Source organism: Chiloscyllium punctatum, chromosome 5, assembly GCF_047496795.1.
Source record: "Chiloscyllium punctatum isolate Juve2018m chromosome 5, sChiPun1.3, whole genome shotgun sequence".
Taxonomy (NCBI): Eukaryota; Metazoa; Chordata; class Chondrichthyes; order Orectolobiformes; family Hemiscylliidae; genus Chiloscyllium; species Chiloscyllium punctatum.
In genome coordinates, this window is record NC_092743.1 from 41,597,963 (window position 1) to 41,624,852 (window position 26,890).

The 26,890-nt window shown below is 58.7% G+C and overlaps 21 non-coding genes across 21 annotated transcripts; all 21 read right to left on the minus strand.

Annotated features, from left to right (window-relative positions):
• Nucleotides 1–400: 400 nt before the first annotated feature.
• On the minus strand, nt 401–490 carry trnay-gua (transfer RNA tyrosine (anticodon GUA)). The gene is given in 2 exon segments: nt 401–436; nt 454–490. It is a non-coding gene; the product is annotated as a tRNA-Tyr (tRNA).
• A 1,176-nt stretch (nt 491–1,666) lies between these two features.
• On the minus strand, nt 1,667–1,756 carry trnay-gua (transfer RNA tyrosine (anticodon GUA)). Its single transcript is given in 2 exon segments — nt 1,667–1,702; nt 1,720–1,756. It is a non-coding gene; the product is annotated as a tRNA-Tyr (tRNA).
• A 1,176-nt stretch (nt 1,757–2,932) lies between these two features.
• Nucleotides 2,933–3,022, minus strand: trnay-gua (transfer RNA tyrosine (anticodon GUA)). Its single transcript is given in 2 exon segments — nt 2,933–2,968; nt 2,986–3,022. It is a non-coding gene; the product is annotated as a tRNA-Tyr (tRNA).
• A 1,176-nt stretch (nt 3,023–4,198) lies between these two features.
• Nucleotides 4,199–4,288, minus strand: trnay-gua (transfer RNA tyrosine (anticodon GUA)). The gene is given in 2 exon segments: nt 4,199–4,234; nt 4,252–4,288. It is a non-coding gene; the product is annotated as a tRNA-Tyr (tRNA).
• A 1,176-nt stretch (nt 4,289–5,464) lies between these two features.
• trnay-gua (transfer RNA tyrosine (anticodon GUA)) lies at nt 5,465–5,554 on the minus strand. The gene is given in 2 exon segments: nt 5,465–5,500; nt 5,518–5,554. It is a non-coding gene; the product is annotated as a tRNA-Tyr (tRNA).
• Nucleotides 5,555–6,730: 1,176 nt separating this feature from the next.
• Nucleotides 6,731–6,820, minus strand: trnay-gua (transfer RNA tyrosine (anticodon GUA)). The gene is given in 2 exon segments: nt 6,731–6,766; nt 6,784–6,820. It is a non-coding gene; the product is annotated as a tRNA-Tyr (tRNA).
• A 1,176-nt stretch (nt 6,821–7,996) lies between these two features.
• Nucleotides 7,997–8,086, minus strand: trnay-gua (transfer RNA tyrosine (anticodon GUA)). Its single transcript is given in 2 exon segments — nt 7,997–8,032; nt 8,050–8,086. It is a non-coding gene; the product is annotated as a tRNA-Tyr (tRNA).
• A 1,176-nt stretch (nt 8,087–9,262) lies between these two features.
• On the minus strand, nt 9,263–9,352 carry trnay-gua (transfer RNA tyrosine (anticodon GUA)). The gene is given in 2 exon segments: nt 9,263–9,298; nt 9,316–9,352. It is a non-coding gene; the product is annotated as a tRNA-Tyr (tRNA).
• A 1,176-nt stretch (nt 9,353–10,528) lies between these two features.
• On the minus strand, nt 10,529–10,618 carry trnay-gua (transfer RNA tyrosine (anticodon GUA)). The gene is given in 2 exon segments: nt 10,529–10,564; nt 10,582–10,618. It is a non-coding gene; the product is annotated as a tRNA-Tyr (tRNA).
• Nucleotides 10,619–11,794: 1,176 nt separating this feature from the next.
• On the minus strand, nt 11,795–11,884 carry trnay-gua (transfer RNA tyrosine (anticodon GUA)). Its single transcript is given in 2 exon segments — nt 11,795–11,830; nt 11,848–11,884. It is a non-coding gene; the product is annotated as a tRNA-Tyr (tRNA).
• A 1,176-nt stretch (nt 11,885–13,060) lies between these two features.
• trnay-gua (transfer RNA tyrosine (anticodon GUA)) lies at nt 13,061–13,150 on the minus strand. Its single transcript is given in 2 exon segments — nt 13,061–13,096; nt 13,114–13,150. It is a non-coding gene; the product is annotated as a tRNA-Tyr (tRNA).
• A 1,176-nt stretch (nt 13,151–14,326) lies between these two features.
• On the minus strand, nt 14,327–14,416 carry trnay-gua (transfer RNA tyrosine (anticodon GUA)). Its single transcript is given in 2 exon segments — nt 14,327–14,362; nt 14,380–14,416. It is a non-coding gene; the product is annotated as a tRNA-Tyr (tRNA).
• Nucleotides 14,417–15,592: 1,176 nt separating this feature from the next.
• Nucleotides 15,593–15,682, minus strand: trnay-gua (transfer RNA tyrosine (anticodon GUA)). The gene is given in 2 exon segments: nt 15,593–15,628; nt 15,646–15,682. It is a non-coding gene; the product is annotated as a tRNA-Tyr (tRNA).
• Nucleotides 15,683–16,858: 1,176 nt separating this feature from the next.
• Nucleotides 16,859–16,948, minus strand: trnay-gua (transfer RNA tyrosine (anticodon GUA)). The gene is given in 2 exon segments: nt 16,859–16,894; nt 16,912–16,948. It is a non-coding gene; the product is annotated as a tRNA-Tyr (tRNA).
• A 1,176-nt stretch (nt 16,949–18,124) lies between these two features.
• On the minus strand, nt 18,125–18,214 carry trnay-gua (transfer RNA tyrosine (anticodon GUA)). The gene is given in 2 exon segments: nt 18,125–18,160; nt 18,178–18,214. It is a non-coding gene; the product is annotated as a tRNA-Tyr (tRNA).
• A 1,176-nt stretch (nt 18,215–19,390) lies between these two features.
• On the minus strand, nt 19,391–19,480 carry trnay-gua (transfer RNA tyrosine (anticodon GUA)). Its single transcript is given in 2 exon segments — nt 19,391–19,426; nt 19,444–19,480. It is a non-coding gene; the product is annotated as a tRNA-Tyr (tRNA).
• Nucleotides 19,481–20,656: 1,176 nt separating this feature from the next.
• trnay-gua (transfer RNA tyrosine (anticodon GUA)) lies at nt 20,657–20,746 on the minus strand. Its single transcript is given in 2 exon segments — nt 20,657–20,692; nt 20,710–20,746. It is a non-coding gene; the product is annotated as a tRNA-Tyr (tRNA).
• Nucleotides 20,747–21,922: 1,176 nt separating this feature from the next.
• trnay-gua (transfer RNA tyrosine (anticodon GUA)) lies at nt 21,923–22,012 on the minus strand. Its single transcript is given in 2 exon segments — nt 21,923–21,958; nt 21,976–22,012. It is a non-coding gene; the product is annotated as a tRNA-Tyr (tRNA).
• A 1,176-nt stretch (nt 22,013–23,188) lies between these two features.
• Nucleotides 23,189–23,278, minus strand: trnay-gua (transfer RNA tyrosine (anticodon GUA)). Its single transcript is given in 2 exon segments — nt 23,189–23,224; nt 23,242–23,278. It is a non-coding gene; the product is annotated as a tRNA-Tyr (tRNA).
• Nucleotides 23,279–24,454: 1,176 nt separating this feature from the next.
• trnay-gua (transfer RNA tyrosine (anticodon GUA)) lies at nt 24,455–24,544 on the minus strand. The gene is given in 2 exon segments: nt 24,455–24,490; nt 24,508–24,544. It is a non-coding gene; the product is annotated as a tRNA-Tyr (tRNA).
• Nucleotides 24,545–25,720: 1,176 nt separating this feature from the next.
• trnay-gua (transfer RNA tyrosine (anticodon GUA)) lies at nt 25,721–25,810 on the minus strand. Its single transcript is given in 2 exon segments — nt 25,721–25,756; nt 25,774–25,810. It is a non-coding gene; the product is annotated as a tRNA-Tyr (tRNA).
• Between the last annotated feature and the right edge of the window lie 1,080 nt (nt 25,811–26,890).

Sequence of the window (26,890 nt, forward strand, 5' to 3'; positions counted from 1 at the left end):
TCGGAGGAGCGGCAGCGGCAGCTGGTGGACTCAGGCGAGGCGGAAGGCCCCGTGGACGAGGAAAGAAGTGCTGAGGCGATGGCGATTGCTGATTGGAGGTGGAAACGACTTCAGCCTTGGCGCAGCCACCACGAGCGTGAGGTGACGTCGCAGGGCCCCGCCTGACTGATAGAAGACTTCATTTGGTTGCAGTGAGCACAAAGTGCTTTCATGCGTTTGTGTCGAAAACGAGGCACCCTGCTGGCCGTCAGCTGCAGCCGCAGCAAGGAGACAGCTGGCTGGCTGGTTGCAGAGGGGGAAGGGCGTGTGCCGACGTGTCGCCTTTTCAGCTCATCTGTGTTGCTGTGGCCCGCGTGCTGGTGGATGCTGACTGTTTGCAAAAAGCAGCAGGGTGGGGGGCTCCTTCGAGCCGGAATTGAACCGGCGACCTAAGGATGACAGGTTTGCGACACACTACAGTCCTCCGCTCTACCAGCTGAGCTATCGAAGGAGAGTCCAGCAGTGGCTCTCCCTTGCTGATGCTTTGCCGCGCTCCTCCACTAATGCGACGCCGTTGCCTCCCTGAAAATCTGTCACTCTGGCAGATCCTGAGCCACTGGCTGATCTCCACAGCTTCGGCCTGTGCTGGCATGAAGAAATCGTCTCGAGTGCTGATCCGAAACTGCCAGATTCTGCCGGTACAGTACCTGACTCGCAGCTTCGTGTACATGTCAGGTTAGGGTTTGGGCCGCAGCTTACCGACTGGTTCAAGTTGCCTCCAAACACGTCCAGGACGTGCCCGCTGACCTCAGGCGACTCACCCACCACCGGTGTGATCCTTTCAAGGTGCTGACTTGCACCCCGCAGGGAAAAAACATCAACGCCGCAGGCGTTTCCCTTCACTGCGCAGCTCGACTTCCTTCCTACGCTGCACCCTGAAACAGCAGGACCTGCCTGTCGCTCACGCGTGAAGCTTTTGATCTTTCGGGACCACTCTCAGGGAGGCGGCGTACGCAAACGGTATTCCGTCTGCTGCAGACCAGCTGAGTGAGTGGGTGCACTCGCAGTTTTAAAAGCAAGTGGAGAATGCGAGCATCGATCCCACTACCTCACGCGTGCGCTCCAACAGTTGAACTAATCCCCCGGTAGGTGAGCCGGCCACGCTTTCGCTCCTTCCGCAGTGGATCCTGAGCAGCCACGCTCCAGGATGTGCAGGAAATCCTCTCACCCGTCGGACGGCTGAGACCAAACAGTGCTGATGCCTGTCTCGCTGAAAGAACCAACTTGTCGGAGGAGCGGCAGCGGCAGCTGGTGGACTCAGGCGAGGCGGAAGGCCCCGTGGACGAGGAAAGAAGTGCTGAGGCGATGGCGATTGCTGATTGGAGGTGGAAACGACTTCAGCCTTGGCGCAGCCACCACGAGCGTGAGGTGACGTCGCAGGGCCCCGCCTGACTGATAGAAGACTTCATTTGGTTGCAGTGAGCACAAAGTGCTTTCATGCGTTTGTGTCGAAAACGAGGCACCCTGCTGGCCGTCAGCTGCAGCCGCAGCAAGGAGACAGCTGGCTGGCTGGTTGCAGAGGGGGAAGGGCGTGTGCCGACGTGTCGCCTTTTCAGCTCATCTGTGTTGCTGTGGCCCGCGTGCTGGTGGATGCTGACTGTTTGCAAAAAGCAGCAGGGTGGGGGGCTACTTCGAGCCGGAATTGAACCGGCGACCTAAGGATGACAGGTTTGCGACACACTACAGTCCTCCGCTCTACCAGCTGAGCTATCGAAGGAGAGCCCAGTAGAGGCTCTCCCTTGCTGATGCTTTGCCGCGCTCCTCCACTAATGCGACGCCGTTGCCTCCCTGAAAATCTGTCACTCTGGCAGATCCTGAGCCACTGGCTGATCTCCACAGCTTCGGCCTGTGCTGGCATGAAGAAATCGTCTCGAGTGCTGATCCGAAACTGCCAGATTCTGCCGGTACAGTACCTGACTCGCAGCTTCGTGTACATGTCAGGTTAGGGTTTGGGCCGCAGCTTACCGACTGGTTCAAGTTGCCTCCAAACACGTCCAGGACGTGCCCGCTGACCTCAGGCGACTCACCCACCACCGGTGTGATCCTTTCAAGGTGCTGACTTGCACCCCGCAGGGAAAAAACATCAACGCCGCAGGCGTTTCCCTTCACTGCGCAGCTCGACTTCCTTCCTACGCTGCACCCTGAAACAGCAGGACCTGCCTGTCGCTCACGCGTGAAGCTTTTGATCTTTCGGGACCACTCTCAGGGAGGCGGCGTACGCAAACGGTATTCCGTCTGCTGCAGACCAGCTGAGTGAGTGGGTGCACTCGCAGTTTTAAAAGCAAGTGGAGAATGCGAGCATCGATCCCACTACCTCACGCGTGCGCTCCAACAGTTGAACTAATCCCCCGGTAGGTGAGCCGGCCACGCTTTCGCTCCTTCCGCAGTGGATCCTGAGCAGCCACGCTCCAGGATGTGCAGGAAATCCTCTCACCCGTCGGACGGCTGAGACCAAACATTGCTGATGCCTGTCTCGCTGAAAGAACCAACTTGTCGGAGGAGCGGCAGCGGCAGCTGGTGGACTCAGGCGAGGCGGAAGGCCCCGTGGACGAGGAAAGAAGTGCTGAGGCGATGGCGATTGCTGATTGGAGGTGGAAACGACTTCAGCCTTGGCGCAGCCACCACGAGCGTGAGGTGACGTCGCAGGGCCCCGCCTGACTGATAGAAGACTTCATTTGGTTGCAGTGAGCACAAAGTGCTTTCATGCGTTTGTGTCGAAAACGAGGCACCCTGCTGGCCGTCAGCTGCAGCCGCAGCAAGGAGACAGCTGGCTGGCTGGTTGCAGAGGGGGAAGGGCGTGTGCCGACGTGTCGCCTTTTCAGCTCATCTGTGTTGCTGTGGCCCGCGTGCTGGTGGATGCTGACTGTTTGCAAAAAGCAGCAGGGTGGGGGGCTACTTCGAGCCGGAATTGAACCGGCGACCTAAGGATGACAGGTTTGCGACACACTACAGTCCTCCGCTCTACCAGCTGAGCTATCGAAGGAGAGCCCAGCAGTGGCTCTCCCTTGCTGATGCTTTGCCGCGCTCCTCCACTAATGCGACGCCGTTGCCTCCCTGAAAATCTGTCACTCTGGCAGATCCTGAGCCACTGGCTGATCTCCACAGCTTCGGCCTGTGCTGGCATGAAGAAATCGTCTCGAGTGCTGATCCGAAACTGCCAGATTCTGCCGGTACAGTACCTGACTCGCAGCTTCGTGTACATGTCAGGTTAGGGTTTGGGCCGCAGCTTACCGACTGGTTCAAGTTGCCTCCAAACACGTCCAGGACGTGCCCGCTGACCTCAGGCGACTCACCCACCACCGGTGTGATCCTTTCAAGGTGCTGACTTGCACCCCGCAGGGAAAAAACATCAACGCCGCAGGCGTTTCCCTTCACTGCGCAGCTCGACTTCCTTCCTACGCTGCACCCTGAAACAGCAGGACCTGCCTGTCGCTCACGCGTGAAGCTTTTGATCTTTCGGGACCACTCTCAGGGAGGCGGCGTACGCAAACGGTATTCCGTCTGCTGCAGACCAGCTGAGTGAGTGGGTGCACTCGCAGTTTTAAAAGCAAGTGGAGAATGCGAGCATCGATCCCACTACCTCACGCGTGCGCTCCAACAGTTGAACTAATCCCCCGGTAGGTGAGCCGGCCACGCTTTCGCTCCTTCCGCAGTGGATCCTGAGCAGCCACGCTCCAGGATGTGCAGGAAATCCTCTCACCCGTCGGACGGCTGAGACCAAACATTGCTGATGCCTGTCTCGCTGAAAGAACCAACTTGTCGGAGGAGCGGCAGCGGCAGCTGGTGGACTCAGGCGAGGCGGAAGGCCCCGTGGACGAGGAAAGAAGTGCTGAGGCGATGGCGATTGCTGATTGGAGGTGGAAACGACTTCAGCCTTGGCGCAGCCACCACGAGCGTGAGGTGACGTCGCAGGGCCCCGCCTGACTGATAGAAGACTTCATTTGGTTGCAGTGAGCACAAAGTGCTTTCATGCGTTTGTGTCGAAAACGAGGCACCCTGCTGGCCGTCAGCTGCAGCCGCAGCAAGGAGACAGCTGGCTGGCTGGTTGCAGAGGGGGAAGGGCGTGTGCCGACGTGTCGCCTTTTCAGCTCATCTGTGTTGCTGTGGCCCGCGTGCTGGTGGATGCTGACTGTTTGCAAAAAGCAGCAGGGTGGGGGGCTCCTTCGAGCCGGAATTGAACCGGCGACCTAAGGATGACAGGTTTGCGACACACTACAGTCCTCCGCTCTACCAGCTGAGCTATCGAAGGAGAGCCCAGCAGTGGCTCTCCCTTGCTGATGCTTTGCCGCGCTCCTCCACTAATGCGACGCCGTTGCCTCCCTGAAAATCTGTCACTCTGGCAGATCCTGAGCCACTGGCTGATCTCCACAGCTTCGGCCTGTGCTGGCATGAAGAAATCGTCTCGAGTGCTGATCCGAAACTGCCAGATTCTGCCGGTACAGTACCTGACTCGCAGCTTCGTGTACATGTCAGGTTAGGGTTTGGGCCGCAGCTTACCGACTGGTTCAAGTTGCCTCCAAACACGTCCAGGACGTGCCCGCTGACCTCAGGCGACTCACCCACCACCGGTGTGATCCTTTCAAGGTGCTGACTTGCACCCCGCAGGGAAAAAACATCAACGCCGCAGGCGTTTCCCTTCACTGCGCAGCTCGACTTCCTTCCTACGCTGCACCCTGAAACAGCAGGACCTGCCTGTCGCTCACGCGTGAAGCTTTTGATCTTTCGGGACCACTCTCAGGGAGGCGGCGTACGCAAACGGTATTCCGTCTGCTGCAGACCAGCTGAGTGAGTGGGTGCACTCGCAGTTTTAAAAGCAAGTGGAGAATGCGAGCATCGATCCCACTACCTCACGCGTGCGCTCCAACAGTTGAACTAATCCCCCGGTAGGTGAGCCGGCCACGCTTTCGCTCCTTCCGCAGTGGATCCTGAGCAGCCACGCTCCAGGATGTGCAGGAAATCCTCTCACCCGTCGGACGGCTGAGACCAAACAGTGCTGATGCCTGTCTCGCTGAAAGAACCAACTTGTCGGAGGAGCGGCAGCGGCAGCTGGTGGACTCAGGCGAGGCGGAAGGCCCCGTGGACGAGGAAAGAAGTGCTGAGGCGATGGCGATTGCTGATTGGAGGTGGAAACGACTTCAGCCTTGGCGCAGCCACCACGAGCGTGAGGTGACGTCGCAGGGCCCCGCCTGACTGATAGAAGACTTCATTTGGTTGCAGTGAGCACAAAGTGCTTTCATGCGTTTGTGTCGAAAACGAGGCACCCTGCTGGCCGTCAGCTGCAGCCGCAGCAAGGAGACAGCTGGCTGGCTGGTTGCAGAGGGGGAAGGGCGTGTGCCGACGTGTCGCCTTTTCAGCTCATCTGTGTTGCTGTGGCCCGCGTGCTGGTGGATGCTGACTGTTTGCAAAAAGCAGCAGGGTGGGGGGCTACATCGAGCCGGAATTGAACCGGCGACCTAAGGATGACAGGTTTGCGACACACTACAGTCCTCCGCTCTACCAGCTGAGCTATCGAAGGAGAGCCCAGTAGAGGCTCTCCCTTGCTGATGCTTTGCCGCGCTCCTCCACTAATGCGACGCCGTTGCCTCCCTGAAAATCTGTCACTCTGGCAGATCCTGAGCCACTGGCTGATCTCCACAGCTTCGGCCTGTGCTGGCATGAAGAAATCGTCTCGAGTGCTGATCCGAAACTGCCAGATTCTGCCGGTACAGTACCTGACTCGCAGCTTCGTGTACATGTCAGGTTAGGGTTTGGGCCGCAGCTTACCGACTGGTTCAAGTTGCCTCCAAACACGTCCAGGACGTGCCCGCTGACCTCAGGCGACTCACCCACCACCGGTGTGATCCTTTCAAGGTGCTGACTTGCACCCCGCAGGGAAAAAACATCAACGCCGCAGGCGTTTCCCTTCACTGCGCAGCTCGACTTCCTTCCTACGCTGCACCCTGAAACAGCAGGACCTGCCTGTCGCTCACGCGTGAAGCTTTTGATCTTTCGGGACCACTCTCAGGGAGGCGGCGTACGCAAACGGTATTCCGTCTGCTGCAGACCAGCTGAGTGAGTGGGTGCACTCGCAGTTTTAAAAGCAAGTGGAGAATGCGAGCATCGATCCCACTACCTCACGCGTGCGCTCCAACAGTTGAACTAATCCCCCGGTAGGTGAGCCGGCCACGCTTTCGCTCCTTCCGCAGTGGATCCTGAGCAGCCACGCTCCAGGATGTGCAGGAAATCCTCTCACCCGTCGGACGGCTGAGACCAAACAGTGCTGATGCCTGTCTCGCTGAAAGAACCAACTTGTCGGAGGAGCGGCAGCGGCAGCTGGTGGACTCAGGCGAGGCGGAAGGCCCCGTGGACGAGGAAAGAAGTGCTGAGGCGATGGCGATTGCTGATTGGAGGTGGAAACGACTTCAGCCTTGGCGCAGCCACCACGAGCGTGAGGTGACGTCGCAGGGCCCCGCCTGACTGATAGAAGACTTCATTTGGTTGCAGTGAGCACAAAGTGCTTTCATGCGTTTGTGTCGAAAACGAGGCACCCTGCTGGCCGTCAGCTGCAGCCGCAGCAAGGAGACAGCTGGCTGGCTGGTTGCAGAGGGGGAAGGGCGTGTGCCGACGTGTCGCCTTTTCAGCTCATCTGTGTTGCTGTGGCCCGCGTGCTGGTGGATGCTGACTGTTTGCAAAAAGCAGCAGGGTGGGGGGCTCCTTCGAGCCGGAATTGAACCGGCGACCTAAGGATGACAGGTTTGCGACACACTACAGTCCTCCGCTCTACCAGCTGAGCTATCGAAGGAGAGCCCAGCAGTGGCTCTCCCTTGCTGATGCTTTGCCGCGCTCCTCCACTAATGCGACGCCGTTGCCTCCCTGAAAATCTGTCACTCTGGCAGATCCTGAGCCACTGGCTGATCTCCACAGCTTCGGCCTGTGCTGGCATGAAGAAATCGTCTCGAGTGCTGATCCGAAACTGCCAGATTCTGCCGGTACAGTACCTGACTCGCAGTTTCGTGTACATGTCAGGTTAGGGTTTGGGCTGCAGCTTACCGACTGGTTCAAGTTGCCTCCAAACACGTCCAGGACGTGCCCGCTGACCTCAGGCGACTCACCCACCACCGGTGTGATCCTTTCAAGGTGCTGACTTGCACCCCGCAGGGAAAAAACATCAACGCCGCAGGCGTTTCCCTTCACTGCGCAGCTCGACTTCCTTCCTACGCTGCACCCTGAAACAGCAGGACCTGCCTGTCGCTCACGCGTGAAGCTTTTGATCTTTCGGGACCACTCTCAGGGAGGCGGCGTACGCAAACGGTATTCCGTCTGCTGCAGACCAGCTGAGTGAGTGGGTGCACTCGCAGTTTTAAAAGCAAGTGGAGAATGCGAGCATCGATCCCACTACCTCACGCGTGCGCTCCAACAGTTGAACTAATCCCCCGGTAGGTGAGCCGGCCACGCTTTCGCTCCTTCCGCAGTGGATCCTGAGCAGCCACGCTCCAGGATGTGCAGGAAATCCTCTCACCCGTCGGACGGCTGAGACCAAACATTGCTGATGCCTGTCTCGCTGAAAGAACCAACTTGTCGGAGGAGCGGCAGCGGCAGCTGGTGGACTCAGGCGAGGCGGAAGGCCCCGTGGACGAGGAAAGAAGTGCTGAGGCGATGGCGATTGCTGATTGGAGGTGGAAACGACTTCAGCCTTGGCGCAGCCACCACGAGCGTGAGGTGACGTCGCAGGGCCCCGCCTGACTGATAGAAGACTTCATTTGGTTGCAGTGAGCACAAAGTGCTTTCATGCGTTTGTGTCGAAAACGAGGCACCCTGCTGGCCGTCAGCTGCAGCCGCAGCAAGGAGACAGCTGGCTGGCTGGTTGCAGAGGGGGAAGGGCGTGTGCCGACGTGTCGCCTTTTCAGCTCATCTGTGTTGCTGTGGCCCGCGTGCTGGTGGATGCTGACTGTTTGCAAAAAGCAGCAGGGTGGGGGGCTACTTCGAGCCGGAATTGAACCGGCGACCTAAGGATGACAGGTTTGCGACACACTACAGTCCTCCGCTCTACCAGCTGAGCTATCGAAGGAGAGCCCAGCAGTGGCTCTCCCTTGCTGATGCTTTGCCGCGCTCCTCCACTAATGCGACGCCGTTGCCTCCCTGAAAATCTGTCACTCTGGCAGATCCTGAGCCACTGGCTGATCTCCACAGCTTCGGCCTGTGCTGGCATGAAGAAATCGTCTCGAGTGCTGATCCGAAACTGCCAGATTCTGCCGGTACAGTACCTGACTCGCAGCTTCGTGTACATGTCAGGTTAGGGTTTGGGCCGCAGCTTACCGACTGGTTCAAGTTGCCTCCAAACACGTCCAGGACGTGCCCGCTGACCTCAGGCGACTCACCCACCACCGGTGTGATCCTTTCAAGGTGCTGACTTGCACCCCGCAGGGAAAAAACATCAACGCCGCAGGCGTTTCCCTTCACTGCGCAGCTCGACTTCCTTCCTACGCTGCACCCTGAAACAGCAGGACCTGCCTGTCGCTCACGCGTGAAGCTTTTGATCTTTCGGGACCACTCTCAGGGAGGCGGCGTACGCAAACGGTATTCCGTCTGCTGCAGACCAGCTGAGTGAGTGGGTGCACTCGCAGTTTTAAAAGCAAGTGGAGAATGCGAGCATCGATCCCACTACCTCACGCGTGCGCTCCAACAGTTGAACTAATCCCCCGGTAGGTGAGCCGGCCACGCTTTCGCTCCTTCCGCAGTGGATCCTGAGCAGCCACGCTCCAGGATGTGCAGGAAATCCTCTCACCCGTCGGACGGCTGAGACCAAACATTGCTGATGCCTGTCTCGCTGAAAGAACCAACTTGTCGGAGGAGCGGCAGCGGCAGCTGGTGGACTCAGGCGAGGCGGAAGGCCCCGTGGACGAGGAAAGAAGTGCTGAGGCGATGGCGATTGCTGATTGGAGGTGGAAACGACTTCAGCCTTGGCGCAGCCACCACGAGCGTGAGGTGACGTCGCAGGGCCCCGCCTGACTGATAGAAGACTTCATTTGGTTGCAGTGAGCACAAAGTGCTTTCATGCGTTTGTGTCGAAAACGAGGCACCCTGCTGGCCGTCAGCTGCAGCCGCAGCAAGGAGACAGCTGGCTGGCTGGTTGCAGAGGGGGAAGGGCGTGTGCCGACGTGTCGCCTTTTCAGCTCATCTGTGTTGCTGTGGCCCGCGTGCTGGTGGATGCTGACTGTTTGCAAAAAGCAGCAGGGTGGGGGGCTCCTTCGAGCCGGAATTGAACCGGCGACCTAAGGATGACAGGTTTGCGACACACTACAGTCCTCCGCTCTACCAGCTGAGCTATCGAAGGAGAGCCCAGCAGTGGCTCTCCCTTGCTGATGCTTTGCCGCGCTCCTCCACTAATGCGACGCCGTTGCCTCCCTGAAAATCTGTCACTCTGGCAGATCCTGAGCCACTGGCTGATCTCCACAGCTTCGGCCTGTGCTGGCATGAAGAAATCGTCTCGAGTGCTGATCCGAAACTGCCAGATTCTGCCGGTACAGTACCTGACTCGCAGCTTCGTGTACATGTCAGGTTAGGGTTTGGGCCGCAGCTTACCGACTGGTTCAAGTTGCCTCCAAACACGTCCAGGACGTGCCCGCTGACCTCAGGCGACTCACCCACCACCGGTGTGATCCTTTCAAGGTGCTGACTTGCACCCCGCAGGGAAAAAACATCAACGCCGCAGGCGTTTCCCTTCACTGCGCAGCTCGACTTCCTTCCTACGCTGCACCCTGAAACAGCAGGACCTGCCTGTCGCTCACGCGTGAAGCTTTTGATCTTTCGGGACCACTCTCAGGGAGGCGGCGTACGCAAACGGTATTCCGTCTGCTGCAGACCAGCTGAGTGAGTGGGTGCACTCGCAGTTTTAAAAGCAAGTGGAGAATGCGAGCATCGATTCCACTACCTCACGCGTGCGCTCCAACAGTTGAACTAATCCCCCGGTAGGTGAGCCGGCCACGCTTTCGCTCCTTCCGCAGTGGATCCTGAGCAGCCACGCTCCAGGATGTGCAGGAAATCCTCTCACCCGTCGGACGGCTGAGACCAAACAGTGCTGATGCCTGTCTCGCTGAAAGAACCAACTTGTCGGAGGAGCGGCAGCGGCAGCTGGTGGACTCAGGCGAGGCGGAAGGCCCCGTGGACGAGGAAAGAAGTGCTGAGGCGATGGCGATTGCTGATTGGAGGTGGAAACGACTTCAGCCTTGGCGCAGCCACCACGAGCGTGAGGTGACGTCGCAGGGCCCCGCCTGACTGATAGAAGACTTCATTTGGTTGCAGTGAGCACAAAGTGCTTTCATGCGTTTGTGTCGAAAACGAGGCACCCTGCTGGCCGTCAGCTGCAGCCGCAGCAAGGAGACAGCTGGCTGGCTGGTTGCAGAGGGGGAAGGGCGTGTGCCGACGTGTCGCCTTTTCAGCTCATCTGTGTTGCTGTGGCCCGCGTGCTGGTGGATGCTGACTGTTTGCAAAAAGCAGCAGGGTGGGGGGCTCCTTCGAGCCGGAATTGAACCGGCGACCTAAGGATGACAGGTTTGCGACACACTACAGTCCTCCGCTCTACCAGCTGAGCTATCGAAGGAGAGCCCAGCAGTGGCTCTCCCTTGCTGATGCTTTGCCGCGCTCCTCCACTAATGCGACGCCGTTGCCTCCCTGAAAATCTGTCACTCTGGCAGATCCTGAGCCACTGGCTGATCTCCACAGCTTCGGCCTGTGCTGGCATGAAGAAATCGTCTCGAGTGCTGATCCGAAACTGCCAGATTCTGCCGGTACAGTACCTGACTCGCAGCTTCGTGTACATGTCAGGTTAGGGTTTGGGCCGCAGCTTACCGACTGGTTCAAGTTGCCTCCAAACACGTCCAGGACGTGCCCGCTGACCTCAGGCGACTCACCCACCACCGGTGTGATCCTTTCAAGGTGCTGACTTGCACCCCGCAGGGAAAAAACATCAACGCCGCAGGCGTTTCCCTTCACTGCGCAGCTCGACTTCCTTCCTACGCTGCACCCTGAAACAGCAGGACCTGCCTGTCGCTCACGCGTGAAGCTTTTGATCTTTCGGGACCACTCTCAGGGAGGCGGCGTACGCAAACGGTATTCCGTCTGCTGCAGACCAGCTGAGTGAGTGGGTGCACTCGCAGTTTTAAAAGCAAGTGGAGAATGCGGGCATCGATCCCACTACCTCACGCGTGCACTCCAACAGTTGAACTAATCCCCCGGTAGGTGAGCCGGCCACGCTTTCGCTCCTTCCGCAGTGGATCCTGAGCAGCCACGCTCCAGGATGTGCAGGAAATCCTCTCACCCGTCGGACGGCTGAGACCAAACATTGCTGATGCCTGTCTCGCTGAAAGAACCAACTTGTCGGAGGAGCGGCAGCGGCAGCTGGTGGACTCAGGCGAGGCGGAAGGCCCCGTGGACGAGGAAAGAAGTGCTGAGGCGATGGCGATTGCTGATTGGAGGTGGAAACGACTTCAGCCTTGGCGCAGCCACCACGAGCGTGAGGTGACGTCGCAGGGCCCCGCCTGACTGATAGAAGACTTCATTTGGTTGCAGTGAGCACAAAGTGCTTTCATGCGTTTGTGTCGAAAACGAGGCACCCTGCTGGCCGTCAGCTGCAGCCGCAGCAAGGAGACAGCTGGCTGGCTGGTTGCAGAGGGGGAAGGGCGTGTGCCGACGTGTCGCCTTTTCAGCTCATCTGTGTTGCTGTGGCCCGCGTGCTGGTGGATGCTGACTGTTTGCAAAAAGCAGCAGGGTGGGGGGCTACTTCGAGCCGGAATTGAACCGGCGACCTAAGGATGACAGGTTTGCGACACACTACAGTCCTCCGCTCTACCAGCTGAGCTATCGAAGGAGAGCCCAGTAGAGGCTCTCCCTTGCTGATGCTTTGCCGCGCTCCTCCACTAATGCGACGCCGTTGCCTCCCTGAAAATCTGTCACTCTGGCAGATCCTGAGCCACTGGCTGATCTCCACAGCTTCGGCCTGTGCTGGCATGAAGAAATCGTCTCGAGTGCTGATCCGAAACTGCCAGATTCTGCCGGTACAGTACCTGACTCGCAGCTTCGTGTACATGTCAGGTTAGGGTTTGGGCCGCAGCTTACCGACTGGTTCAAGTTGCCTCCAAACACGTCCAGGACGTGCCCGCTGACCTCAGGCGACTCACCCACCACCGGTGTGATCCTTTCAAGGTGCTGACTTGCACCCCGCAGGGAAAAAACATCAACGCCGCAGGCGTTTCCCTTCACTGCGCAGCTCGACTTCCTTCCTACGCTGCACCCTGAAACAGCAGGACCTGCCTGTCGCTCACGCGTGAAGCTTTTGATCTTTCGGGACCACTCTCAGGGAGGCGGCGTACGCAAACGGTATTCCGTCTGCTGCAGACCAGCTGAGTGAGTGGGTGCACTCGCAGTTTTAAAAGCAAGTGGAGAATGCGGGCATCGATCCCACTACCTCACGCGTGCGCTCCAACAGTTGAACTAATCCCCCGGTAGGTGAGCCGGCCACGCTTTCGCTCCTTCCGCAGTGGATCCTGAGCAGCCACGCTCCAGGATGTGCAGGAAATCCTCTCACCCGTCGGACGGCTGAGACCAAACATTGCTGATGCCTGTCTCGCTGAAAGAACCAACTTGTCGGAGGAGCGGCAGCGGCAGCTGGTGGACTCAGGCGAGGCGGAAGGCCCCGTGGACGAGGAAAGAAGTGCTGAGGCGATGGCGATTGCTGATTGGAGGTGGAAACGACTTCAGCCTTGGCGCAGCCACCACGAGCGTGAGGTGACGTCGCAGGGCCCCGCCTGACTGATAGAAGACTTCATTTGGTTGCAGTGAGCACAAAGTGCTTTCATGCGTTTGTGTCGAAAACGAGGCACCCTGCTGGCCGTCAGCTGCAGCCGCAGCAAGGAGACAGCTGGCTGGCTGGTTGCAGAGGGGGAAGGGCGTGTGCCGACGTGTCGCCTTTTCAGCTCATCTGTGTTGCTGTGGCCCGCGTGCTGGTGGATGCTGACTGTTTGCAAAAAGCAGCAGGGTGGGGGGCTCCTTCGAGCCGGAATTGAACCGGCGACCTAAGGATGACAGGTTTGCGACACACTACAGTCCTCCGCTCTACCAGCTGAGCTATCGAAGGAGAGCCCAGCAGTGGCTCTCCCTTGCTGATGCTTTGCCGCGCTCCTCCACTAATGCGACGCCGTTGCCTCCCTGAAAATCTGTCACTCTGGCAGATCCTGAGCCACTGGCTGATCTCCACAGCTTCGGCCTGTGCTGGCATGAAGAAATCGTCTCGAGTGCTGATCCGAAACTGCCAGATTCTGCCGGTACAGTACCTGACTCGCAGCTTCGTGTACATGTCAGGTTAGGGTTTGGGCTGCAGCTTACCGACTGGTTCAAGTTGCCTCCAAACACGTCCAGGACGTGCCCGCTGACCTCAGGCGACTCACCCACCACCGGTGTGATCCTTTCAAGGTGCTGACTTGCACCCCGCAGGGAAAAAACATCAACGCCGCAGGCGTTTCCCTTCACTGCGCAGCTCGACTTCCTTCCTACGCTGCACCCTGAAACAGCAGGACCTGCCTGTCGCTCACGCGTGAAGCTTTTGATCTTTCGGGACCACTCTCAGGGAGGCGGCGTACGCAAACGGTATTCCGTCTGCTGCAGACCAGCTGAGTGAGTGGGTGCACTCGCAGTTTTAAAAGCAAGTGGAGAATGCGAGCATCGATCCCACTACCTCACGCGTGCGCTCCAACAGTTGAACTAATCCCCCGGTAGGTGAGCCGGCCACGCTTTCGCTCCTTCCGCAGTGGATCCTGAGCAGCCACGCTCCAGGATGTGCAGGAAATCCTCTCACCCGTCGGACGGCTGAGACCAAACATTGCTGATGCCTGTCTCGCTGAAAGAACCAACTTGTCGGAGGAGCGGCAGCGGCAGCTGGTGGACTCAGGCGAGGCGGAAGGCCCCGTGGACGAGGAAAGAAGTGCTGAGGCGATGGCGATTGCTGATTGGAGGTGGAAACGACTTCAGCCTTGGCGCAGCCACCACGAGCGTGAGGTGACGTCGCAGGGCCCCGCCTGACTGATAGAAGACTTCATTTGGTTGCAGTGAGCACAAAGTGCTTTCATGCGTTTGTGTCGAAAACGAGGCACCCTGCTGGCCGTCAGCTGCAGCCGCAGCAAGGAGACAGCTGGCTGGCTGGTTGCAGAGGGGGAAGGGCGTGTGCCGACGTGTCGCCTTTTCAGCTCATCTGTGTTGCTGTGGCCCGCGTGCTGGTGGATGCTGACTGTTTGCAAAAAGCAGCAGGGTGGGGGGCTACTTCGAGCCGGAATTGAACCGGCGACCTAAGGATGACAGGTTTGCGACACACTACAGTCCTCCGCTCTACCAGCTGAGCTATCGAAGGAGAGCCCAGCAGTGGCTCTCCCTTGCTGATGCTTTGCCGCGCTCCTCCACTAATGCGACGCCGTTGCCTCCCTGAAAATCTGTCACTCTGGCAGATCCTGAGCCACTGGCTGATCTCCACAGCTTCGGCCTGTGCTGGCATGAAGAAATCGTCTCGAGTGCTGATCCGAAACTGCCAGATTCTGCCGGTACAGTACCTGACTCGCAGCTTCGTGTACATGTCAGGTTAGGGTTTGGGCCGCAGCTTACCGACTGGTTCAAGTTGCCTCCAAACACGTCCAGGACGTGCCCGCTGACCTCAGGCGACTCACCCACCACCGGTGTGATCCTTTCAAGGTGCTGACTTGCACCCCGCAGGGAAAAAACATCAACGCCGCAGGCGTTTCCCTTCACTGCGCAGCTCGACTTCCTTCCTACGCTGCACCCTGAAACAGCAGGACCTGCCTGTCGCTCACGCGTGAAGCTTTTGATCTTTCGGGACCACTCTCAGGGAGGCGGCGTACGCAAACGGTATTCCGTCTGCTGCAGACCAGCTGAGTGAGTGGGTGCACTCGCAGTTTTAAAAGCAAGTGGAGAATGCGAGCATCGATCCCACTACCTCACGCGTGCGCTCCAACAGTTGAACTAATCCCCCGGTAGGTGAGCCGGCCACGCTTTCGCTCCTTCCGCAGTGGATCCTGAGCAGCCACGCTCCAGGATGTGCAGGAAATCCTCTCACCCGTCGGACGGCTGAGACCAAACATTGCTGATGCCTGTCTCGCTGAAAGAACCAACTTGTCGGAGGAGCGGCAGCGGCAGCTGGTGGACTCAGGCGAGGCGGAAGGCCCCGTGGACGAGGAAAGAAGTGCTGAGGCGATGGCGATTGCTGATTGGAGGTGGAAACGACTTCAGCCTTGGCGCAGCCACCACGAGCGTGAGGTGACGTCGCAGGGCCCCGCCTGACTGATAGAAGACTTCATTTGGTTGCAGTGAGCACAAAGTGCTTTCATGCGTTTGTGTCGAAAACGAGGCACCCTGCTGGCCGTCAGCTGCAGCCGCAGCAAGGAGACAGCTGGCTGGCTGGTTGCAGAGGGGGAAGGGCGTGTGCCGACGTGTCGCCTTTTCAGCTCATCTGTGTTGCTGTGGCCCGCGTGCTGGTGGATGCTGACTGTTTGCAAAAAGCAGCAGGGTGGGGGGCTCCTTCGAGCCGGAATTGAACCGGCGACCTAAGGATGACAGGTTTGCGACACACTACAGTCCTCCGCTCTACCAGCTGAGCTATCGAAGGAGAGCCCAGCAGTGGCTCTCCCTTGCTGATGCTTTGCCGCGCTCCTCCACTAATGCGACGCCGTTGCCTCCCTGAAAATCTGTCACTCTGGCAGATCCTGAGCCACTGGCTGATCTCCACAGCTTCGGCCTGTGCTGGCATGAAGAAATCGTCTCGAGTGCTGATCCGAAACTGCCAGATTCTGCCGGTACAGTACCTGACTCGCAGCTTCGTGTACATGTCAGGTTAGGGTTTGGGCCGCAGCTTACCGACTGGTTCAAGTTGCCTCCAAACACGTCCAGGACGTGCCCGCTGACCTCAGGCGACTCACCCACCACCGGTGTGATCCTTTCAAGGTGCTGACTTGCACCCCGCAGGGAAAAAACATCAACGCCGCAGGCGTTTCCCTTCACTGCGCAGCTCGACTTCCTTCCTACGCTGCACCCTGAAACAGCAGGACCTGCCTGTCGCTCACGCGTGAAGCTTTTGATCTTTCGGGACCACTCTCAGGGAGGCGGCGTACGCAAACGGTATTCCGTCTGCTGCAGACCAGCTGAGTGAGTGGGTGCACTCGCAGTTTTAAAAGCAAGTGGAGAATGCGAGCATCGATCCCACTACCTCACGCGTGCGCTCCAACAGTTGAACTAATCCCCCGGTAGGTGAGCCGGCCACGCTTTCGCTCCTTCCGCAGTGGATCCTGAGCAGCCACGCTCCAGGATGTGCAGGAAATCCTCTCACCCGTCGGACGGCTGAGACCAAACAGTGCTGATGCCTGTCTCGCTGAAAGAACCAACTTGTCGGAGGAGCGGCAGCGGCAGCTGGTGGACTCAGGCGAGGCGGAAGGCCCCGTGGACGAGGAAAGAAGTGCTGAGGCGATGGCGATTGCTGATTGGAGGTGGAAACGACTTCAGCCTTGGCGCAGCCACCACGAGCGTGAGGTGACGTCGCAGGGCCCCGCCTGACTGATAGAAGACTTCATTTGGTTGCAGTGAGCACAAAGTGCTTTCATGCGTTTGTGTCGAAAACGAGGCACCCTGCTGGCCGTCAGCTGCAGCCGCAGCAAGGAGACAGCTGGCTGGCTGGTTGCAGAGGGGGAAGGGCGTGTGCCGACGTGTCGCCTTTTCAGCTCATCTGTGTTGCTGTGGCCCGCGTGCTGGTGGATGCTGACTGTTTGCAAAAAGCAGCAGGGTGGGGGGCTACATCGAGCCGGAATTGAACCGGCGACCTAAGGATGACAGGTTTGCGACACACTACAGTCCTCCGCTCTACCAGCTGAGCTATCGAAGGAGAGCCCAGTAGAGGCTCTCCCTTGCTGATGCTTTGCCGCGCTCCTCCACTAATGCGACGCCGTTGCCTCCCTGAAAATCTGTCACTCTGGCAGATCCTGAGCCACTGGCTGATCTCCACAGCTTCGGCCTGTGCTGGCATGAAGAAATCGTCTCGAGTGCTGATCCGAAACTGCCAGATTCTGCCGGTACAGTACCTGACTCGCAGCTTCGTGTACATGTCAGGTTAGGGTTTGGGCCGCAGCTTACCGACTGGTTCAAGTTGCCTCCAAACACATCCAGGACGTGCCCGCTGACCTCAGGCGACTCACCCACCACCGGTGTGATCCTTTCAAGGTGCTGACTTGCACCCCGCAGGGAAAAAACATCAACGCCGCAGGCGTTTCCCTTCACTGCGCAGCTCGACTTCCTTCCTACGCTGCACCCTGAAACAGCAGGACCTGCCTGTCGCTCACGCGTGAAGCTTTTGATCTTTCGGGACCACTCTCAGGGAGGCGGCGTACGCAAACGGTATTCCGTCTGCTGCAGACCAGCTGAGTGAGTGGGTGCACTCGCAGTTTTAAAAGCAAGTGGAGAATGCGAGCATCGATCCCACTACCTCACGCGTGCGCTCCAACAGTTGAACTAATCCCCCGGTAGGTGAGCCGGCCACGCTTTCGCTCCTTCCGCAGTGGATCCTGAGCAGCCACGCTCCAGGATGTGCAGGAAATCCTCTCACCCGTCGGACGGCTGAGACCAAACAGTGCTGATGCCTGTCTCGCTGAAAGAACCAACTTGTCGGAGGAGCGGCAGCGGCAGCTGGTGGACTCAGGCGAGGCGGAAGGCCCCGTGGACGAGGAAAGAAGTGCTGAGGCGATGGCGATTGCTGATTGGAGGTGGAAACGACTTCAGCCTTGGCGCAGCCACCACGAGCGTGAGGTGACGTCGCAGGGCCCCGCCTGACTGATAGAAGACTTCATTTGGTTGCAGTGAGCACAAAGTGCTTTCATGCGTTTGTGTCGAAAACGAGGCACCCTGCTGGCCGTCAGCTGCAGCCGCAGCAAGGAGACAGCTGGCTGGCTGGTTGCAGAGGGGGAAGGGCGTGTGCCGACGTGTCGCCTTTTCAGCTCATCTGTGTTGCTGTGGCCCGCGTGCTGGTGGATGCTGACTGTTTGCAAAAAGCAGCAGGGTGGGGGGCTCCTTCGAGCCGGAATTGAACCGGCGACCTAAGGATGACAGGTTTGCGACACACTACAGTCCTCCGCTCTACCAGCTGAGCTATCGAAGGAGAGCCCAGCAGTGGCTCTCCCTTGCTGATGCTTTGCCGCGCTCCTCCACTAATGCGACGCTGTTGCCTCCCTGAAAATCTGTCACTCTGGCAGATCCTGAGCCACTGGCTGATCTCCACAGCTTCGGCCTGTGCTGGCATGAAGAAATCGTCTCGAGTGCTGATCCGAAACTGCCAGATTCTGCCGGTACAGTACCTGACTCGCAGTTTCGTGTACATGTCAGGTTAGGGTTTGGGCTGCAGCTTACCGACTGGTTCAAGTTGCCTCCAAACACGTCCAGGACGTGCCCGCTGACCTCAGGCGACTCACCCACCACCGGTGTGATCCTTTCAAGGTGCTGACTTGCACCCCGCAGGGAAAAAACATCAACGCCGCAGGCGTTTCCCTTCACTGCGCAGCTCGACTTCCTTCCTACGCTGCACCCTGAAACAGCAGGACCTGCCTGTCGCTCACGCGTGAAGCTTTTGATCTTTCGGGACCACTCTCAGGGAGGCGGCGTACGCAAACGGTATTCCGTCTGCTGCAGACCAGCTGAGTGAGTGGGTGCACTCGCAGTTTTAAAAGCAAGTGGAGAATGCGAGCATCGATCCCACTACCTCACGCGTGCGCTCCAACAGTTGAACTAATCCCCCGGTAGGTGAGCCGGCCACGCTTTCGCTCCTTCCGCAGTGGATCCTGAGCAGCCACGCTCCAGGATGTGCAGGAAATCCTCTCACCCGTCGGACGGCTGAGACCAAACAGTGCTGATGCCTGTCTCGCTGAAAGAACCAACTTGTCGGAGGAGCGGCAGCGGCAGCTGGTGGACTCAGGCGAGGCGGAAGGCCCCGTGGACGAGGAAAGAAGTGCTGAGGCGATGGCGATTGCTGATTGGAGGTGGAAACGACTTCAGCCTTGGCGCAGCCACCACGAGCGTGAGGTGACGTCGCAGGGCCCCGCCTGACTGATAGAAGACTTCATTTGGTTGCAGTGAGCACAAAGTGCTTTCATGCGTTTGTGTCGAAAACGAGGCACCCTGCTGGCCGTCAGCTGCAGCCGCAGCAAGGAGACAGCTGGCTGGCTGGTTGCAGAGGGGGAAGGGCGTGTGCCGACGTGTCGCCTTTTCAGCTCATCTGTGTTGCTGTGGCCCGCGTGCTGGTGGATGCTGACTGTTTGCAAAAAGCAGCAGGGTGGGGGGCTCCTTCGAGCCGGAATTGAACCGGCGACCTAAGGATGACAGGTTTGCGACACACTACAGTCCTCCGCTCTACCAGCTGAGCTATCGAAGGAGAGCCCAGCAGTGGCTCTCCCTTGCTGATGCTTTGCCGCGCTCCTCCACTAATGCGACGCCGTTGCCTCCCTGAAAATCTGTCACTCTGGCAGATCCTGAGCCACTGGCTGATCTCCACAGCTTCGGCCTGTGCTGGCATGAAGAAATCGTCTCGAGTGCTGATCCGAAACTGCCAGATTCTGCCGGTACAGTACCTGACTCGCAGCTTCGTGTACATGTCAGGTTAGGGTTTGGGCCGCAGCTTACCGACTGGTTCAAGTTGCCTCCAAACACGTCCAGGACGTGCCCGCTGACCTCAGGCGACTCACCCACCACCGGTGTGATCCTTTCAAGGTGCTGACTTGCACCCCGCAGGGAAAAAACATCAACGCCGCAGGCGTTTCCCTTCACTGCGCAGCTCGACTTCCTTCCTACGCTGCACCCTGAAACAGCAGGACCTGCCTGTCGCTCACGCGTGAAGCTTTTGATCTTTCGGGACCACTCTTAGGGAGGCGGCGTACGCAAACGGTATTCCGTCTGCTGCAGACCAGCTGAGTGAGTGGGTGCACTCGCAGTTTTAAAAGCAAGTGGAGAATGCGAGCATCGATCCCACTACCTCACGCGTGCGCTCCAACAGTTGAACTAATCCCCCGGTAGGTGAGCCGGCCACGCTTTCGCTCCTTCCGCAGTGGATCCTGAGCAGCCACGCTCCAGGATGTGCAGGAAATCCTCTCACCCGTCGGACGGCTGAGACCAAACAGTGCTGATGCCTGTCTCGCTGAAAGAACCAACTTGTCGGAGGAGCGGCAGCGGCAGCTGGTGGACTCAGGCGAGGCGGAAGGCCCCGTGGACGAGGAAAGAAGTGCTGAGGCGATGGCGATTGCTGATTGGAGGTGGAAACGACTTCAGCCTTGGCGCAGCCACCACGAGCGTGAGGTGACGTCGCAGGGCCCCGCCTGACTGATAGAAGACTTCATTTGGTTGCAGTGAGCACAAAGTGCTTTCATGCGTTTGTGTCGAAAACGAGGCACCCTGCTGGCCGTCAGCTGCAGCCGCAGCAAGGAGACAGCTGGCTGGCTGGTTGCAGAGGGGGAAGGGCGTGTGCCGACGTGTCGCCTTTTCAGCTCATCTGTGTTGCTGTGGCCCGCGTGCTGGTGGATGCTGACTGTTTGCAAAAAGCAGCAGGGTGGGGGGCTACATCGAGCCGGAATTGAACCGGCGACCTAAGGATGACAGGTTTGCGACACACTACAGTCCTCCGCTCTACCAGCTGAGCTATCGAAGGAGAGCCCAGTAGTGGCTCTCCCTTGCTGATGCTTTGCCGCGCTCCTCCACTAATGCGACGCCGTTGCCTCCCTGAAAATCTGTCACTCTGGCAGATCCTGAGCCACTGGCTGATCTCCACAGCTTCGGCCTGTGCTGGCATGAAGAAATCGTCTCGAGTGCTGATCCGAAACTGCCAGATTCTGCCGGTACAGTACCTGACTCGCAGCTTCGTGTACATGTCAGGTTAGGGTTTGGGCCGCAGCTTACCGACTGGTTCAAGTTGCCTCCAAACACGTCCAGGACGTGCCCGCTGACCTCAGGCGACTCACCCACCACCGGTGTGATCCTTTCAAGGTGCTGACTTGCACCCCGCAGGGAAAAAACATCAACGCCGCAGGCGTTTCCCTTCACTGCGCAGCTCGACTTCCTTCCTACGCTGCACCCTGACACAGCAGGACCTGCCTGTCGCTCACGCGTGAAGCTTTTGATCTTTCGGGACCACTCTCAGGGAGGCAGCGTACGCAAACGGTATTCCGTCTGCTGCAGACCAGCTGAGTGAGTGGGTGCACTCGCAGTTTTAAAAGCAAGTGGAGAATGCGGGCATCGATCCCACTACCTCACGCGTGCGCTCCAACAGTTGAACTAATCCCCCGGTAGGTGAGCCGGCCACGCTTTCGCTCCTTCCGCAGTGGATCCTGAGCAGCCACGCTCCAGGATGTGCAGGAAATCCTCTCACCCGTCGGACGGCTGAGACCAAACATTGCTGATGCCTGTCTCGCTGAAAGAACCAACTTGTCGGAGGAGCGGCAGCGGCAGCTGGTGGACTCAGGCGAGGCGGAAGGCCCCGTGGACGAGGAAAGAAGTGCTGAGGCGATGGCGATTGCTGATTGGAGGTGGAAACGACTTCAGCCTTGGCGCAGCCACCACGAGCGTGAGGTGACGTCGCAGGGCCCCGCCTGACTGATAGAAGACTTCATTTGGTTGCAGTGAGCACAAAGTGCTTTCATGCGTTTGTGTCGAAAACGAGGCACCCTGCTGGCCGTCAGCTGCAGCCGCAGCAAGGAGACAGCTGGCTGGCTGGTTGCAGAGGGGGAAGGGCGTGTGCCGACGTGTCGCCTTTTCAGCTCATCTGTGTTGCTGTGGCCCGCGTGCTGGTGGATGCTGACTGTTTGCAAAAAGCAGCAGGGTGGGGGGCTACTTCGAGCCGGAATTGAACCGGCGACCTAAGGATGACAGGTTTGCGACACACTACAGTCCTCCGCTCTACCAGCTGAGCTATCGAAGGAGAGCCCAGCCGTGGCTCTCCCTTGCTGATGCTTTGCCGCGCTCCTCCACTAATGCGACGCCGTTGCCTCCCTGAAAATCTGTCACTCTGGCAGATCCTGAGCCACTGGCTGATCTCCACAGCTTCGGCCTGTGCTGGCATGAAGAAATCGTCTCGAGTGCTGATCCGAAACTGCCAGATTCTGCCGGTACAGTACCTGACTCGCAGCTTCGTGTACATGTCAGGTTAGGGTTTGGGCCGCAGCTTACCGACTGGTTCAAGTTGCCTCCAAACACGTCCAGGACGTGCCCGCTGACCTCAGGCGACTCACCCACCACCGGTGTGATCCTTTCAAGGTGCTGACTTGCACCCCGCAGGGAAAAAACATCAACGCCGCAGGCGTTTCCCTTCACTGCGCAGCTCGACTTCCTTCCTACGCTGCACCCTGAAACAGCAGGACCTGCCTGTCGCTCACGCGTGAAGCTTTTGATCTTTCGGGACCACTCTCAGGGAGGCGGCGTACGCAAACGGTATTCCGTCTGCTGCAGACCAGCTGAGTGAGTGGGTGCACTCGCAGTTTTAAAAGCAAGTGGAGAATGCGGGCATCGATCCCACTACCTCACGCGTGCACTCCAACAGTTGAACTAATCCCCCGGTAGGTGAGCCGGCCACGCTTTCGCTCCTTCCGCAGTGGATCCTGAGCAGCCACGCTCCAGGATGTGCAGGAAATCCTCTCACCCGTCGGACGGCTGAGACCAAACATTGCTGATGCCTGTCTCGCTGAAAGAACCAACTTGTCGGAGGAGCGGCAGCGGCAGCTGGTGGACTCAGGCGAGGCGGAAGGCCCCGTGGACGAGGAAAGAAGTGCTGAGGCGATGGCGATTGCTGATTGGAGGTGGAAACGACTTCAGCCTTGGCGCAGCCACCACGAGCGTGAGGTGACGTCGCAGGGCCCCGCCTGACTGATAGAAGACTTCATTTGGTTGCAGTGAGCACAAAGTGCTTTCATGCGTTTGTGTCGAAAACGAGGCACCCTGCTGGCCGTCAGCTGCAGCCGCAGCAAGGAGACAGCTGGCTGGCTGGTTGCAGAGGGGGAAGGGCGTGTGCCGACGTGTCGCCTTTTCAGCTCATCTGTGTTGCTGTGGCCCGCGTGCTGGTGGATGCTGACTGTTTGCAAAAAGCAGCAGGGTGGGGGGCTACTTCGAGCCGGAATTGAACCGGCGACCTAAGGATGACAGGTTTGCGACACACTACAGTCCTCCGCTCTACCAGCTGAGCTATCGAAGGAGAGCCCAGTAGAGGCTCTCCCTTGCTGATGCTTTGCCGCGCTCCTCCACTAATGCGACGCCGTTGCCTCCCTGAAAATCTGTCACTCTGGCAGATCCTGAGCCACTGGCTGATCTCCACAGCTTCGGCCTGTGCTGGCATGAAGAAATCGTCTCGAGTGCTGATCCGAAACTGCCAGATTCTGCCGGTACAGTACCTGACTCGCAGCTTCGTGTACATGTCAGGTTAGGGTTTGGGCCGCAGCTTACCGACTGGTTCAAGTTGCCTCCAAACACGTCCAGGACGTGCCCGCTGACCTCAGGCGACTCACCCACCACCGGTGTGATCCTTTCAAGGTGCTGACTTGCACCCCGCAGGGAAAAAACATCAACGCCGCAGGCGTTTCCCTTCACTGCGCAGCTCGACTTCCTTCCTACGCTGCACCCTGAAACAGCAGGACCTGCCTGTCGCTCACGCGTGAAGCTTTTGATCTTTCGGGACCACTCTCAGGGAGGCGGCGTACGCAAACGGTATTCCGTCTGCTGCAGACCAGCTGAGTGAGTGGGTGCACTCGCAGTTTTAAAAGCAAGTGGAGAATGCGGGCATCGATCCCACTACCTCACGCGTGCGCTCCAACAGTTGAACTAATCCCCCGGTAGGTGAGCCGGCCACGCTTTCGCTCCTTCCGCAGTGGATCCTGAGCAGCCACGCTCCAGGATGTGCAGGAAATCCTCTCACCCGTCGGACGGCTGAGACCAAACATTGCTGATGCCTGTCTCGCTGAAAGAACCAACTTGTCGGAGGAGCGGCAGCGGCAGCTGGTGGACTCAGGCGAGGCGGAAGGCCCCGTGGACGAGGAAAGAAGTGCTGAGGCGATGGCGATTGCTGATTGGAGGTGGAAACGACTTCAGCCTTGGCGCAGCCACCACGAGCGTGAGGTGACGTCGCAGGGCCCCGCCTGACTGATAGAAGACTTCATTTGGTTGCAGTGAGCACAAAGTGCTTTCATGCGTTTGTGTCGAAAACGAGGCACCCTGCTGGCCGTCAGCTGCAGCCGCAGCAAGGAGACAGCTGGCTGGCTGGTTGCAGAGGGGGAAGGGCGTGTGCCGACGTGTCGCCTTTTCAGCTCATCTGTGTTGCTGTGGCCCGCGTGCTGGTGGATGCTGACTGTTTGCAAAAAGCAGCAGGGTGGGGGGCTCCTTCGAGCCGGAATTGAACCGGCGACCTAAGGATGACAGGTTTGCGACACACTACAGTCCTCCGCTCTACCAGCTGAGCTATCGAAGGAGAGCCCAGCAGTGGCTCTCCCTTGCTGATGCTTTGCCGCGCTCCTCCACTAATGCGACGCCGTTGCCTCCCTGAAAATCTGTCACTCTGGCAGATCCTGAGCCACTGGCTGATCTCCACAGCTTCGGCCTGTGCTGGCATGAAGAAATCGTCTCGAGTGCTGATCCGAAACTGCCAGATTCTGCCGGTACAGTACCTGACTCGCAGCTTCGTGTACATGTCAGGTTAGGGTTTGGGCCGCAGCTTACCGACTGGTTCAAGTTGCCTCCAAACACGTCCAGGACGTGCCCGCTGACCTCAGGCGACTCACCCACCACCGGTGTGATCCTTTCAAGGTGCTGACTTGCACCCCGCAGGGAAAAAACATCAACGCCGCAGGCGTTTCCCTTCACTGCGCAGCTCGACTTCCTTCCTACGCTGCACCCTGAAACAGCAGGACCTGCCTGTCGCTCACGCGTGAAGCTTTTGATCTTTCGGGACCACTCTCAGGGAGGCGGCGTACGCAAACGGTATTCCGTCTGCTGCAGACCAGCTGAGTGAGTGGGTGCACTTGCAGTTTTAAAAGCAAGTGGAGAATGCGAGCATCGATCCCACTACCTCACGCGTGCGCTCCAACAGTTGAACTAATCCCCCGGTAGGTGAGCCGGCCACGCTTTCGCTCCTTCCGCAGTGGATCCTGAGCAGCCACGCTCCAGGATGTGCAGGAAATCCTCTCACCCGTCGGACGGCTGAGACCAAACAGTGCTGATGCCTGTCTCGCTGAAAGAACCAACTTGTCGGAGGAGCGGCAGCGGCAGCTGGTGGACTCAGGCGAGGCGGAAGGCCCCGTGGACGAGGAAAGAAGTGCTGAGGCGATGGCGATTGCTGATTGGAGGTGGAAACGACTTCAGCCTTGGCGCAGCCACCACGAGCGTGAGGTGACGTCGCAGGGCCCCGCCTGACTGATAGAAGACTTCATTTGGTTGCAGTGAGCACAAAGTGCTTTCATGCGTTTGTGTCGAAAACGAGGCACCCTGCTGGCCGTCAGCTGCAGCCGCAGCAAGGAGACAGCTGGCTGGCTGGTTGCAGAGGGGGAAGGGCGTGTGCCGACATGTCGCCTTTTCAGCTCATCTGTGTTGCTGTGGCCCGCGTGCTGGTGGATGCTGACTGTTTGCAAAAAGCAGCAGGGTGGGGGGCTCCTTCGAGCCGGAATTGAACCGGCGACCTAAGGATGACAGGTTTGCGACACACTACAGTCCTCCGCTCTACCAGCTGAGCTATCGAAGGAGAGCCCAGCAGTGGCTCTCCCTTGCTGATGCTTTGCCGCGCTCCTCCACTAATGCGACGCCGTTGCCTCCCTGAAAATCTGTCACTCTGGCAGATCCTGAGCCACTGGCTGATCTCCACAGCTTCGGCCTGTGCTGGCATGAAGAAATCGTCTCGAGTGCTGATCCGAAACTGCCAGATTCTGCCGGTACAGTACCTGACTCGCAGCTTCGTGTACATGTCAGGTTAGGGTTTGGGCTGCAGCTTACCGACTGGTTCAAGTTGCCTCCAAACACGTCCAGGACGTGCCCGCTGACCTCAGGCGACTCACCCACCACCGGTGTGATCCTTTCAAGGTGCTGACTTGCACCCCGCAGGGAAAAAACATCAACGCCGCAGGCGTTTCCCTTCACTGCGCAGCTCGACTTCCTTCCTACGCTGCACCCTGAAACAGCAGGACCTGCCTGTCGCTCACGCGTGAAGCTTTTGATCTTTCGGGACCACTCTCAGGGAGGCGGCGTACGCAAACGGTATTCCGTCTGCTGCAGACCAGCTGAGTGAGTGGGTGCACTCGCAGTTTTAAAAGCAAGTGGAGAATGCGAGCATCGATCCCACTACCTCACGCGTGCGCTCCAACAGTTGAACTAATCCCCCGGTAGGTGAGCCGGCCACGCTTTCGCTCCTTCCGCAGTGGATCCTGAGCAGCCACGCTCCAGGATGTGCAGGAAATCCTCTCACCCGTCGGACGGCTGAGACCAAACAGTGCTGATGCCTGTCTCGCTGAAAGAACCAACTTGTCGGAGGAGCGGCAGCGGCAGCTGGTGGACTCAGGCGAGGCGGAAGGCCCCGTGGACGAGGAAAGAAGTGCTGAGGCGATGGCGATTGCTGATTGGAGGTGGAAACGACTTCAGCCTTGGCGCAGCCACCACGAGCGTGAGGTGACGTCGCAGGGCCCCGCCTGACTGATAGAAGACTTCATTTGGTTGCAGTGAGCACAAAGTGCTTTCATGCGTTTGTGTCGAAAACGAGGCACCCTGCTGGCCGTCAGCTGCAGCCGCAGCAAGGAGACAGCTGGCTGGCTGGTTGCAGAGGGGGAAGGGC